Consider the following 15656-nt stretch of genomic DNA (forward strand, 5'->3'; position numbering starts at 1 on the left):
TGCCTCAAGGTTGGACGTGTTGTGTGCTCAGAGATGCTCTTCTGCAGAGCTCGGTTGTAACAAGTGCTTGTTTGAGTTACTGTTGCCTTTCAATCTGCTCGAACCAGTCTGGCCATTCTCCTCTAACCTCTGGCATCAACAAGGCATTTGCGCCAACAGAACTGCCGCTCACTGGATATTTTCTCTTTTTTGGATCATTCTCTGTAAACCCTAGAGATGGTCGTGCGTGAAAATCCCAGAAGATCAGCAGTTTCTGAAATACTCAGACCAGCCCATCTGGCACCAACAACCATGTCACGTTCAAAGTCACTTAAATCCCTCTCCTCCATATTCTGATGCTCGGTTTGAACTGCAGTAGATCGTCTTGACCATGTCTACATGCTTAAATACATTGAGTTGATGCCATGTTATTGGCTGATTAAAAACTTGTGTTAATGAGCAGCTGGACAGGTGTACCTAATAAAGTGTCCAGTGAGTGTATATTTTATATATGCTGGTAACATGCCGGATCCGTTTCCCCGATCTGTTCCAGGACCTCGCAAGTCACAAATTAAGCACTGTGTGTGTGTATATATATATATATATATATATATATAAAATCAATTGAAGGGTACCAACTTTTCTTTGCTTCTATATATCCCAATCTCGATGTCATCACCATTCCCCTCTTCGGATTCTCTTTCCATTCCTACAAATAAATAAGAGTAAGCATCCCTGTCAGTGCATGTAATGAAGATGAGTTTTAGTTTGAATGCATCCAGTATGAGCTCAGAACAGTGCGTGTACATCAGGAATGAGGCACGGCGTGTAAAATAGGGGTAGATGGGTAATTAAAGGCTGTCTTAGTGGGTGATTACAGTGCTTTACTTCATAATGACAGTGTAGGAGTTTACCAAGTACTTAGATTACCATCTTTAGAGAGGAACATGTGCACACAAGCGTACATTATAAAAATAAATGACGGAAGCAGGAACAAAATAACCAACTAAGAGGCTTCATCGGTGTCCTCAATTTGTGTGATGGTTTAAACAATGCTCTCTGTTTGTTTGTTTTGGGAATGGATGTAAACTAGGAAAGCATTAGTTGATATTGTGCAATCACGCTCTGCTCTAGGTGACGGTGAACCCTGCGATCATCATTGTTTAACCTTTAGTTCGAGTCCAACACAGTCAGCGCTGATAAAACATGACAAAAGCCAAGCTCCGGAGGAAGGAGAATCATCCCGATGACCTCTCGTGGAGAAATGTGAGCTCCCAGCAGTTTTCAATGTCAATCTGATGCCATGCCACCTAAATAGGGGATGAAAAAAATCAATATTTGATTATAAAATGTATATTTCTTATCTCTCGTGATGCTGTCCTGAAAAAGAAAAAAAAAATGTTATCTTAAAAATGTCCAACCTTCACAAGGTTAGAGGAGATTACAGTGGCTGGTCAGGATTTATTTGGAAATAACTTATGAGTAGTTAAATTGTGCATGAACTTGAATATAAAAATGCAGTTCTTTTATTGACTTTTTGATGGAAAGTGGTTGTATGGTGTCTTTTAGCTATCCATTAAAATAGTACGGGACTTTTGCTCTTCAGTGTTTGAACTCTCAGTAATGATTTTAAATCACACTGAACTGAGCTAAACTGAACTGAACTTAAACACTAAAAACTGAACTACACTGTTCCAGTTACTATGACCATTTATGTGAGGCTGCTTTGACACAATTTACATTGTAAAAGCGCTACACAAATAAAGCTAAATTGAATATTAATCTTAAAAGAGTGCAAGTAGGACAGTTCTTTGTAAATTTCATCCAATGTGTACTTACCAATATGTATGCACACTAAAATTAATCATTTGTCACAATGTACTTCTTGTATAAATACATGTTTTACGCCGTACTTATGATTGATTAAATACCTGCATGTAATTACATCTGTACCTACTTTTACAGGTACACTCTTGACCATCCTTAACACCTTAACCCACTCTTATCCAACCCATACCACCAAACCTGTCCCAAACCCTACCCGTGTCCCACCTGAAGAGCACCAGAAGAGTTCTGCAATACACCATGAACAAAGTAAGTGCTTTGTATTAATTTTTAGGCAACTTAATATTAGGCCATTTAATGTAAACTATCCTTTTCGAAAGGCTCTGTTTTCACCAACACAGGCTCATTCTGAAAACTTACTTCTTGTTTTTTGTTTTCGTGAATTCACCCGCGGTCGCTGTGTATGCTTCTCGAGATTTTAAATTTCTCTCATAAATGACATTTGCGCCTGCTGTACTGGCGTAAATACACCAGAGGCCGCTGTCGACTGACTGACTGACCGATCGACTGACCCACCCCCTCCTCTTTCCCTAAACCTAACTGATAATGTTTTTAAAATCACAGATTAACCCACCCACTCACTTCCCTAAACACCCTAAATACAATCCAGAAAAAGAAAAGCCCCGCCTGAATTTACCACGTGTTTAGATTTTAGTACATTCTCCCTCTGTTATTTACTTGTTTATTTTATTTTTTGCCTTCTGTTTTTGTTTTACCTGCTTTCTGGAACCGTTATTCACCGGACTCAAACCCTGCCGTTATGGTAAACTCCTCTCTGTGTCTCAAGTCCGCCAATGTACATGACGAGCCACTGGACAAACTGGTAACCGTGGGAAAACCAACACCACGGAGGTAAGTGGTCAGCTGGTAAGCGCGAAAAGGAACAGCATCATACCGCCTCGTGGCATTCATTTTAAAGACAAAACGCAGCCATACATACCTCTGGTTACATAATTTGCGATCTACAGAAATGTGCATAAGGCTACGTTTTCAGTATGAGCCTGTGTTAGTTTTCACAGTCCACATCGCAACACAAGATTAGCCTTTTCAAATCAATACACTTTGGACAGCGTTTTCAAAAAGATACATTTTGGTTTCCTAAAAACACTGACTCAGTGACGGAAGTTCAAAATAGAGAGAAAAATATGCACTTTTAAACAACAAACAAGTAGTAGTGTGTGCATGGACTCTAAAATGATAATAATAATAAAATATTGGTAAGCTAACGAAGTGGTACGCTGGCTCAGTGGTTAGCACTGCCAACCCACAGCAAAAAGATCGCTGGTTCGAGTCTCGGCTGGGTCAGTTGGCATTTCTGTGTGGAGTTTGCATGTTCTCGCCGTGTTTTCGTGGGTTTCCTCCGGGTGCTCCGGTTTCCCCCATAGTCCAATCACATGCGCTATAGGGGAATTAGGTAGGCGAAATTGTCCGTAGTGTATGAGTGTGAATGAGTGTGTATGGGTGTTTCCCAGTGATGGGTTGCGGCTGGAAAGACATCAGCTGTGTAAAACATATGCTAAAATAGTTTGCGGTTCATTCCGCTGTGGTGACTCCTGATAAATAAATTACCAAGTGGAAGGAAAATGAATGAATGAATGTTTAGTTGACTTACCCTAAAAAACGACAAATTCTTGCCCTAAATCGTTGAACATAGATGTTGTTCAAATAATTTCATATCTCATCTCCTAATAACTTTTATTTAAATCCAGCATTTAGAATTAAGGAAGTAAAAGAGATCTGAAGACAAGCAGTTCTTCACCTGCTGCCTCTGTCATTGTCTTCATGGTGACATCACACATGTGAGAAAATTACCAGCAATTTCAAAGCGACTACAAAGACGAATCAATCCACAAGATCATTGAAACTGTCACTGAACCGAGCCAAACTCTGAACCGTTAACTACTCTTCAGAGGTGTTTTCAAGCCATTTCTACAGGTTGTTCAGCACCAACCTCCCAGAAAGCCAATCGCTGCGTGCCATTAGTATGCTTAACCTCGAAAATTAAGAATGCAATTACTATCACACAAAAGACGAGACGGCCGCTCATTCTCCTCGGCGTGGCATGATGGGTATTATGGTAATTAGTTGACAGAAGGTCAAAGGCAATATGTTTAAAAGTAATCAGCGCGTAACACTTCCTGCATTCGAAATGGCAGGATGAAAGGCAGAGGTTTGGTGAGTTTATTAGCGGTGCCGGGGGAAAAAAAAGTCTGCTTTTCTCACATTACAGAGGAAATCTTGCCGAGGGATTTCAAACGTTGGCTATTTTAAGGGATGTCTGCAGGGCTGAGATAGGGAGAGGTTCATGACTGGGTCGCTTTGGACGGCGTGGAAGCGTCATTCATGTTGAAAGTCTTTCACCTCTCTGTCCTTCCGTGACAATCGCCAGGAAACGGCGACGAGATTTTTTTTTCCCCTCGCAGGAGTTTATTGAGCAAGCTTTGTCTAAAGCCTGTGTCAAATGCAATTTGATTTGCTTCCCTGAAAGCAGAATTGTCTTTATTAGAGGGTAACCAAGCAGTAGTTTACAGCTTATATTTGCCAATAGCATTTGCATACTGCTTCCAGAAGAACACTGGGAGGAAGGTTTTAAAAAGTAAAGAGACAAGAAAACAAAACGCACCTCGACATGAGTCAGTACAAAGGAAAGTTGGAATACTTTTTGTTAAAGTTTGACCGTTCACAACTGTGCATGGTGCACTTTTATTCTAACTTAAAGTAATACGAACAATCATTATTCATTCATTTTCCTTCGGCTTAGTCCCTTATTTATCAGGTGTCGGCAACAGCTGAATAAACCGCTAATTAATCCGGCATATGTTTTACGCAGCGGATGCCCTTCCAGCTGAAACCCAGTACTGGAAAACACTCATACTCTCATTTACACACACAGACACACTCATAGCGCATGTCTTTAGACCAGCAACCTTTTTGCTGTAAGGCAACAGTAAGCCACCGAGCCAATGCCATAATAATAATCCGTATAATATCTACAACTTATAATACTAGTTACAACTCTATATATATTTTTTATAACTTTAGTTTTGATAAAAAACCTTTCAGTTTAAATAGTTTAATTCCCACTATTAACTGTAATCTTATTACCTGCTTTTTATTAAGACATTGGCTGTTTATTAGTACTTACTGTATAAAGTATGATCTTATTCCACACCCCTAATCCTATACTCAAACCCAACTACTATTATTATTAAATATTCATAAACAATTTTTTTTTATTTAGTACTAATTAGTATCTTAGTTAATAGACTGTTAATGGTGATAACTGCACTTTAAAATAAGGTGTGACTTTATTTGGTGAAATGTTAATATGAATGCAATGCATTACAATTACATATATGGAAAAGTGATGGATGACAACTGATTTGTTGTTTGTGTCATATGATCCTTCATAAACAGTTTTAATATACTTATTTGCCCTTTTAAATATTTTCTAAATGATGTTTAACAGAGCAAGGAATTTTTCGCAATATATTCTTTTTTCTGGAGAAAGTCTGATTTGTTTTATTTCGACTACAATAAAAGCCGTTTTTAATAATAATAATAATAATAATAATAATAATAATCAAAATCATAATAATAATAATAATAAAAAAACATTTCAAAGTCATTATTATTAGACCCTTTAATCCAGGGGTGTCAAAGTCAGTTCCTGGAGGGCTTCAGCCCTGCACAGTTTAGTTCCAACCCTGCAGGTTTCAACCCTCCTTACCTGCAGGTTTCAAACCAGCCTAAAGGACTCAATTAGTTGGATCAAGTGTGTCTAACTAGGGTTGGAACTAAACTGCAGGGCTGCAGCCTTCCAGGAACTGACTGTGACGCCCCCTCTATATATATTTTGATTGTTTACAGAACAATCCACTGTTACACAAGGACTTGCCCAATTACCCTAATTTTACCCTAACTTTACCCTAATTAACCTAGTTAAGCCTTTAAATGTCACTTTAAGTTGTATACTAGTATCTTGAAAAACATCTAGTATAAAATTATGTACTGCCATCATGGCAAAGATAAAAGAAATCAGATATTAAAAATAGTTATTAAAACTAGGGTTGGGCAATGTTGATCAATTCGGCATTGTACGATGTCTAATGGGGAACATCGCGATGGATGATGCTCTGAATTATTATTTATGAATAATTAACTAATTCATAACGAATTAATTATTTGTAGCTTACCATTTCAACTACCTGACCCACATGGTCTTTGTTTTACCCATAACCAAATCATAAATAAGTAAAGATGAGTTACACACAAATTACCACCTGTCAATCACTTTTTCCGCAGGACTCTGGCATGAATAGGTAGAGTGATCTGTGTCGTTGTAATAGCGTCGACAAATTTGGTTGATAAAAAGGTGCACAACCAACAGGAACCAGCCAACAGTATCTGAGGTTTACACTAAAAATGACTCAGTACAAGCGTGAAAGCGAAGATTGAAGCAGTTTACTGATGCTGTGACACGTTACCTGATGGATTCAATAGACAGAGGAGTCGTTAGATAGAGACAAGATTAATTAAATATCATGTTTAACAACTATAGTGAGACGCCATCCAGCGGTACATCCTTGATAAACTGTCCGACGTGCACTGCTCTCTGGGGTTTTGTGCTGAAAGCACCTGCTGATGCCTGGAGCTCAGACGTGTGCATATGCTGCAGCGCATTAGTGTGTGTGTGTTTGTGTGGTCAATTGATGTGTGTTTTCAGTGGGACAGTCTGGATGGAAAGCTGTTCAGAAATGCTAGGTGAAACATCAGTGTGGATGTGGATCGTTTTCGTTTTAAAATGTCATTTTAAAACTAAGACATATTAGTGTGAACAGGGCCTGAGTTTGTTTCGTGAGCAGGTTGCTGCTGTAACAGGGGTGAGGTGGAGGATCGCAATGCCAGCTCAGCATCGTAATGTCTGTCCACCATTGGCGATGGATGGTGGCATCGTCTATCGACCCAACCCTAATTGATTTGATTTGATTTGATTTATTGATTTTCGATCAAAAATATCATACATAAAATATCAGTAACAAAAATAAATAGATACATTTCAACATGGTCGAAAATGGAGTGGGATGAAACACAAGCTTATTATTTTCCCAGCCCATTACGACATAATTTATTCATCTATTACTTAAGCTTATTTCTTCTTCTACTCATCTCTTTTTTATCATATTTTATCCTTTTGGAACCTTTGACATAATAAATGCTAAATATATAGTTAAATATATTATGTTTAGAAATGTGTTGATAAAATCTTCTCTCCGTTAAATAGTAATTGGGGGAAAATACAGGAGGAATTCAGAAGGGCTAATAATTCTGACTTCAACTGTGTATAATTTATTTTTTACTGGAAAACATTTCAAAAAGTATGTTTGGTTAAATCCAAAAAATCTACTGTCAGTTGTTCGCCCACACTCCTTCTCCTCATCCAGTGTTTCCTTCAAGTACGTGCTCGAAAAGCGCAGTGCCATGTAAATACACAAAGTAATCCTTTTCATCCTGAGTGCTTGTGTCCTTATTAGACTGAAGGAAAAGTCGCATTACTGCGGCGTGCTTGAAAGCACACAAATACAGCTTGAAAGCACAGCGAGCAATTCATACACACCACTCTTCCCCGTGAATTTTGAAAGGCGCTATCACAGGTTTAATGCACGGAGGGAAGAATCGAGGTGAGAATCGGTGGGGAAAGGGTGGTTTTCTGGCTTACACACTCCGTTTGGGAGACACATACAATGCTGCCGTGGCCTTGCTCAATTTATCGACTGCTCAGGGAAATCAAGTGGCACAGGCTTTTGCGCTCGGCAGATAATAAACTGAATTCATGGAACCTTTTATTCAACAAGCAGCGGCGGGAGATGAATGGACATCATGTCTACCAGTGAATTTATTAGAGCCGTCTCGCTTTTTTCCTGCCCCGCGAGCAGCTCTAATGTATCTTGGCATGCGAGTATCTGCGCCGGATGTCTGGATTGTTGATATCCGTGCTAAAATGCGTTAGGCTGTTGTAAGCTGTTTGTATAAACCTTTAGGAAGAGTGACAAATGGGTGCATGTTATCTTGCTCCTTTGTAAGATGGATTTGGTCAGTATTCCAATGCTGAAATCTCATTTACTATTAACTAGGCCTTTAAGGCACTTTATAAATGCACACTGTGGCATTAACATAAAGTCATTATCAGGATCAATAGCAAATACAAGTCGGTAACACTTTACTTAAGACTGTCATGCAACCTTTATTATCATGAACTGACGCATGCCATGAAGATAAAAGAAATTGTGTGCATGCTTAAGACATTGATGGCATTATGTTATTAAGTGTCATTTGCTCATTTATGTCATTTTTAATGCAAAGATGACACTGTTGGAGATGTCTTTGTCATGACATTTTGACATAAGCAAGTATATGTGTCTGTCTAGGGCAAATAACATTTTAGGGGATCAAACCCACCCTGGTCATAGCCTGCTCTCATTCATGCCTTCAGGCACGCCAGGCAGTTACAGAGGCCTGAGGAGCAAATCAGTGCGGTTTTGTCATTATAAGACTTGAATAATACCATTTCTTAAGCATTGTTGATAGCTAGTGTTAAATAATAAATCAATAAATTTGTTAAACTAGCATAAATTGTTAATATTACAACAAATGGTGAAATAGGTATTTAAGCATTAAGTTATTCTCTTCAGAGATTTAAAAAAATAGGTTATATCTTATATAATTATATTTTTATGGAATTATAAAAGCTTATTTATCATGTTAGGATTTTATAGTGTTTGTATAGGGATGTTTTTTTATGTTCTTGTTGGGTCTGTTGCAACGTAATTTCGTTCTGCATTACAATTCTATTGTGATGTGTTGAATGACATAAATCACAGGTGTCAAACTCAGTTCCAAAAGGGCCGCAGCTCTGCACAGTTTAGTTCCAACCCTAATTAAACACACCTGATCAAACTAATTGAGTCCTTCAGGCTTGTTTGAAACCTACAGGTAAGTGTGTTGGAGCAGGGTTGGAACTAAACTGTGCAGGGCTTCGGCCCTCCAGGAATTGAGTTTAACACCCCTGACATAAATAAAGGAAACTGAAAATGGAAACTATATCACAAACTGTCTTTGTCAGTACAACTTGACATTACAAGGGAGCAGGTTTGGGGTAGTGACTTTAATAAAACACAACTGTAAGGGATAGGTTTAGAGTTGTGGTTGTAGACACTAATAAAACACAACAGGTTACGGTAAGGTGTAGGTTTAGAGTTATGGTACTAGATGTTGGTAAAACTTGACATGTAATGAGTATTTGGTTCAGTTGTGGTGGTAAACATTAATAATAAACAACAGGTTACTGTGAGGGGTCGGTTTAGGGTTGTGATAGTAGATGCTAATAAAACACGACAGGCTACAGTAAAAGGGTAGGTTTAGAGTTGTGGTGCTAGATGTTAATTTAAACACAACAGGTATACTTCTGCGTTGAGTGATCAGCATGAACCACGGCGCATGCAATGCACATTGCCATGCATTTATAATTCAGCACGCTGTTTTTGTTGCTCTGCAATAACACTTCCGAAATGCTAGTGGGCAGTAGGTGTTTATGTTCCCCTGTGTTGAGTTTCTTCACTGGTGTTTTGTTTTTTTCTGAATGCTACCTTAACATACAAGTGGCTCAAACTCGCTCATTTTGAGGCAGGGAACCGGCGGACATGCAACAACTTTAATCATAAGGTAAACACAAAACAACAGTTTACATCTGAAGCTCCTTTACAGAACTCGACACTTGTAAACACTCGCTCCATCGGGCTTGCGCGGCTCTCAACCCCGCTCACACTCGTCAGCACAACCAAGCTGACCAATCACAGAGCTTTCGCTATGCGTCATTGCGATGTGTAGTTACATTCTTGGAGAGGTGCGCATTGGCGATGGCGAGGGCTATGCGAATACATAGCGCCAATGCATACGTGTGCGCTTGACGCAGAAGTATAAATCAGCCTTAAGAGGTAGGTTACGGTTGTGGTAGTAATCAATAATTAAACAAGACAGATTACGGTAAGGGTTAGATTTAGGGTTGTGATAGAAGACAATAATAAAACAAGACAGATTACTGTGAGGGTTAGGTTTAGGGTTGTGTTAGTAGACGCCATTAAATCACAACAGGTTACTGTGAGGGGTAGGTTTAGGGTTGTGGTAGTGGACAATAATAAAACACAACAGGTTACTGTGAGGGGTATGTTTAGGGTTGTGGTACTAGATGTTCATAAAACACAGGTTACTGTAAGGGGTAGGTTTAGAGTTAGGTTAGTAGAGGCTAATAAAACACAACAGGTTACTGTAGGGAAAAGGCTTAGAGTTATGGTACAAGACAGTACTAAAACACAACAGGTTACTATAAGGGGCAGGTTTAAGGTTGTGGTAGAAGACACTAATAAAGCACTACAGTATACTGTCATGGGTATATTTAGAGGTTGTGGTAGTACTGTAGATGCTAATAGAACAGGTTACTGAATGGGGTAGGTTAAGAGGTGTGGTACTAGATGTTAATAAAACCCAACAGGTTATTGTAAGGGGTAGGTTTACAGTTGTGGTAGTAAATGTTATTAAAACACAACTTGTTACTTTAAGGAGTAAGTTTAGGGTTGGGGTAAGGTCATAAGTGACTCCATAAAAGACATTGAATAAATCAATCAAAAGCCCCAGGGGGTTTGTACAGTCCTCTTGGAGCTCAAGTCCCACTAATCTGGAGCTGCCACCCATTTCATAAATACCAGTTATTTGCAAAGGGGAGATTAGGAATAAAGGGGTTCTATTGGTGTCAAGACCTGTATGGCAGTGATCGTAACTAAGATTAACTGGTAAGAGCTGTTTAGGTAAACTTCACTAGCCTAGGATCAAGAGGCACAATTATTAGCAACTGATGCCAGAAGCTGGATCTTTAATACTTTGCTAGCACAACTGTCTTGATAGTAGGATCAGAGAGAGGGGCTAAACAAACACAATTACTTGAGCAAAAAAAAAAAAAAAACCAATATAGTTGTCCCTGAAGAGTACAGTGACAGGCTGCAAAAGAAGAGAGAGTTTAAACTGTAAGTGGACAATTATTCATTCATTTTTCTTTGGCTTAGTCTCTGATTATCAGGGGTCACCATGGTGGAATGAACCACCAACTATTCTAGCATATGTTTTACGCAGCGGATATGCTTCCAGTCACGACCCAGTACTGGGAAACACCCATATACTCTCACAGCCACTCATACACTATGGCCAATTTTGATTATCTAATCCCCCTATAGCGCATGTCTTTGCAATGTGGGGGAAACCAGAGCACCCGGAGGAAACCCACGTCAACATGGGGAGAACATGCAAACTCCACACAGAAATGCCAACTGGCCCAACCGGGACTCAAACCAGCGAGCTCCTTGCTGTAAGGCGACAGTGCTAACACTAAGCTACCGTGCTACTATATTCAGGATATGTTTAATCAAATTATTAGTATGAAACACAAACCAATGATTTGCTTTCGACATTCAGCTTTGTTTCACACAAGAATTCATTCTTAGAGCGACAGACTTGCCATTCCTTCATAGCTTTTGATTCAGATAGATGCCGTTATTTATTAAACCCACACGTCCTGTGCACCTCAGTGATAATGGATATAATTTCTCACATTGTTTTATTTGGTGCCAGATACAGACAGTAAGTAATGCCAGACAGGGAGTATTTCACAAGCGAGAAATCACAGCTTCTGCCATACATCACCCCGACTCAATGACACCAGAGACTCCGAAGGGGAGACAAAATATCCACCTGTTGTGGACGCTTTGGCGCAGATGATCTATACAGTTCTAAAAAAATAATAATTTATAGCTTTCATAATTAAAGCTGGTGTGATGACGGAGAGTCTGTCATATGATGATTAATCAAGTCTCGCCGGCCTGGACTCCAAAGGGCACGCAGCAGGTGTTGCTCACTCCAGCTTGAAATGCTGTTTGCATGTGTCTGTGTGCTTCTGCCAAGAATACACTGAAACACATGATCACGATACTGTGATCAATCAATCTATCTATTTGTACGTCCGTCTGTCTATCTGTCTGTCTGTTTATCTGTCCATCTATCTGTCCGTCTATCTATCTATCTATCTATCTATCTATCTATCTATCTATCTATCTATCTATCTATCTATCTATCTATCTATCTATCTATCTATCTATCTATCTATCTATCTATCTATCTATCTATCCGTCTATCTGTCTGTCTGTCCGTTCGTCCAGCCATACATCCATCTATCCATCTATCTATCCATAAATATATCCGTCTGTTGATCTGGCAGAGTTCAGTTTGCTCTGGTAACCCCTGATAAATCCAACCTAGCTTATTGTTGATAAATACACAGGTCCTCCAGGTCTAGCGAATAAAAATTGCATATCCAGAGCTATGTCTGCTTTCAGTTTTTGTTTTTAAAATTCTACCCGAGGCCGCTCTGTACACATTTTGATGATCTCAAATTTGTCTTATGTCCCATTTGCGCGTCAAATCCAGTAGGGGCCGCAATATGTATTTCAGTCAACCAGCTTGCAGTTGACTGAGCGAATTCGATGAATAACGGTTCCAGAAGGCAGGTAAGACAAAAACAAAAGTAGGAAAAAAAAAAAATTAACAACAGGGTGAGAATGTGGTAAAATCTGAAAATGTGGTAAAAATCAGGCGCGGGCTTTTCTTTTTCTTGACTGCATTTTAAAACTGTGATTGGGTTTAGGGAAGTGGGTGGGCTGGTCAATCTGTGCTTTAGAAAACACTATTGGTTGGGGTAAAGGAAGGAGGGTTGGTCAGTCGGTCAGTCGACAGCGGCCTCGGATTTATGTGAGAAGAGCAGGCGTGAATGGCACTCGCGAGAGTATTTTGAGATCTTAAAACGTGTACACAGCGGCCTCTGGTGGTTTCGCAAACACAAAAACTGTTGCTTTTATCAGATTTCTGGAAAATTAATTCACTGCAGTGTAAATGTGTAAATTGCAACACTTTAAATCATTACATTTCAGCTCTATAGCTTGTGACATTGTTAGAGAGAGAGAGAGAGAGAGAGAGAGAGAGAGAGAGAGTATTCCAGCATCTTTCCTGTTAACAGGAGTACTTTGGCCCACAGTCAACTCAATCCACAAATCCTCACACTGATCCTCTGAGCAAACTACTTTTGACCTTTACTGAAAACCTCCTGCTTGACAATTATCTCAACTCACTTTCACTTTGTCATACAGGATTGATGAACCAGCGAATAATAGGTCTCCTTTGCCATTTGAGTCTATTGATTAAATGTCAGCAATTAAATGTACATTCAGCTACAGTACCGGCTAAGCACAGGTTTACTGTGTTCAAAATACATTTAAACTCTAATATCACACAGCAGTATAAAAGCATCACTTTATTTTTATACAAGTAGTGGCTCCCATACTGTAGGTTTACCAGTTACTTTTTTATGGACAAAGGACAAATACAGAATGTTAATATTTATAGGAAACAAGTGTCCAGTTATTTGTAGAGCTATTTTCTTATGACACAGTTTACAAGGTTAAAGACACTTGCAGTGTTTCTTTTTGCATAAGGGCCATACCATACACCTGGCACAATAAGGCGCAAGACGTGTTTGGCACGAAGTTTTGAAGCAAATCTTTGCACTTAACAAACTAAATTAAATATGTAGGCTAATGGTTGACTTCAGTGGAGTGCGTACAACACCGTTTCCTTATACATGAAAGTTAAGGAGTAAAGAGTAAAAGTAAAGAGGCCGAATGGTGGAGGCTCGTTCTTTATCCTTGCGCTGCAGATGCTTTGTTTATCTGTTTTTTCACTAGTGAAGCGTTTTTTCACTTATAAAGTCCGCCTTGTAAACAGCAAATGTGCCATAGCACGACGCAACTGACTTTTAAAGGAAATGGGAGATGAGACTCTGATAGGTTTAATGCATGTTATGTTTAAAACACACCCACAACTCATTACATTTACATTTAGAGTATAATCACTGTTAGACCATGTGCTGCGGTGCAAACCGTAGTTCTCCATCCTTAAAATAGCAAACGTGGAGTCGGACACGGCCTTAACGCTTTTGCACCATGCACTTTAGACTTTGCACCTAGATCATTAAAAAAGAGCCCATTGGCTTTCAAATGATGTTTTCCCAACAATGGAAAACATGGTTATGACTCAGGCCAGACAAAATCTTCTGAAATTTTCTTGCTATTTCTGTGGAGAATTTTGTGAATTTGAGAACTAAAAACTTATTATATGAAATAAAAAATAATAGCTTTTAAACTTTTATCTAATGTTTACAATGCAAATCTATTTAAATTCACTTATTTGGTAAACAGAGCAAGTTTATCATATAATATCTCTACTAAAAGACAGAAAATATGACTGTTTTGTACATAAATCAAATGAACACTTTCATATTAATCAATATAATTACTGAAATGAATTTCAAAACAATAAATCTAAATTTACACAAGTAAATAAAAACACTCAATGGGATAAAAATCTGTGGTAATCTGCAGATTTCTGCGTGCAGATTCTGTTTGGGCCTAGTTATTATATAGTGTTAGTAAAATAAAAAAGCATTGATTCATGCATGCCGTCTAGTCTGTGCCATTTGTATTTTTATGATTTTGTAAGATTTTTGGAGCATTTTTCACACCAAATGGTTGAAAGAATGATGCAACAACAAACTCCTTACGCCTCTTATTTATGTTTCTGAATGAATCGACATTTCTGAACAAATCGATTGAATGGATGAAGGTTTTGATGACCAACTTAAAAAGACTTCATAACTAATATTTTATTAAGCATGAATTTATTAAATTCTGTATGATTTAGAGGACCAGGATACGTGTTATTTAATACAAAATGGTAGACTTTAAAACGTTTTATACACAAGACAACAAGGGTGAAGCTAAATTATTAGGGCTGTTTACTCTTTTATAATATTTTAGAGTCAAAATCTTTAAATTATGGCATCTAGTCTGGGCTATTAGTTTTTTTTTATGATTTTGTGGGATTTTTGTGTTATTTATTCACATCAAATGGTTGAAAGAATGATTCGCAACAATCCCGGCATGCCTCTTATTTCTGTTCCTGAATGAATCGACATGTTTGAACGAATCAATTGAATGGATGAATGCTTTAAAGACTGACTTGAAAAAACTTAGCTGTTTTTTATTAAGCATGAATTTACTAAATTTCAAATGATTTAGAGGTCCATAATAAGGCCTGTAATAACGAAACTGTAGGCGCAAGCTTTTAAATGTATAAATAAGATAACAAGGGCAATGCTAAATTAATAGGTCTGTTTATTCTTTCATAACATTTAAGAGCTGGAATCGTTTTTTTCCTCTTAGATTACCAATTATCAATCTTGCTCACCTGTGTAAATACCACAATGTGCGTCTCTCTCTCTTTCTGGCAGCAGGACCCTATTTGTGTGTGTGTGTGTATATATGTGTGTGTGTGTGTGTGTGTGTGTGTGTGTGTGCGTGGCTGATGCCCCGGGCGCAGTGGTTCTCAGATGGGTAATTATCTCTTGTCTGAGAGGGTAGCAGTTTCCCTCGGGCCCTGCCGATGCCGAGCGTCTGTATATCGAACCTTTTCGCCTCTGCCAACAGGCCGGCTAATAACGATTCATGCAGCTGCCAATCTTTCCCTCCAGCGCTATCAATATTCCACAGCGACAAATAACAGCAATTAAGAGAGATATCTCAAAGAGAGACACCAGACAAACATTTCCTCTCCCGCTCTGATGATATTAGTGGCGGGTGAACAGACATCTGCTCTGCATAAGTACCAGCAATAAAACA

At 38.7% G+C, this 15656-nt stretch overlaps 2 protein-coding genes across 10 annotated transcripts in view; one reads left to right on the forward strand and one right to left on the reverse strand.

The window, feature by feature from the left end:
• Window positions 1-15656, reverse strand: part of adarb2 (adenosine deaminase RNA specific B2 (inactive)) — a 619893-nt gene that overhangs the window by 317723 nt on the left and 286514 nt on the right. For all 7 annotated transcript variants that reach the window (XM_087309035.1, XM_087309033.1, XM_087309038.1 and 4 more), the window contains 2 exons: window positions 1148-1289; window positions 619-688 (listed from right to left, as the gene is read on the reverse strand). The gene's annotated coding sequence lies outside the window, so the exon portion shown is untranslated. The remainder of the gene's footprint in view (window positions 1-618; window positions 689-1147; window positions 1290-15656) is intronic.
• ifnu (class II cytokine, IFN-u) overlaps window positions 1-15656 on the forward strand; it is a 121914-nt gene that overhangs the window by 1988 nt on the left and 104270 nt on the right. For all 3 annotated transcript variants that reach the window (XR_015524684.1, XR_015524685.1, XM_087309066.1), the window contains exons 2-3: window positions 1114-1245; window positions 1945-2073. The gene's annotated coding sequence lies outside the window, so the exon portion shown is untranslated. The remainder of the gene's footprint in view (window positions 1-1113; window positions 1246-1944; window positions 2074-15656) is intronic.

Source organism: Danio rerio, chromosome 24 (genome assembly GCF_052040795.2).
Source record: "Danio rerio strain M-AB ecotype USA chromosome 24, GRCz13ab, whole genome shotgun sequence".
In the NCBI taxonomy this organism is placed as follows: domain Eukaryota; kingdom Metazoa; phylum Chordata; class Actinopteri; order Cypriniformes; family Danionidae; genus Danio; species Danio rerio.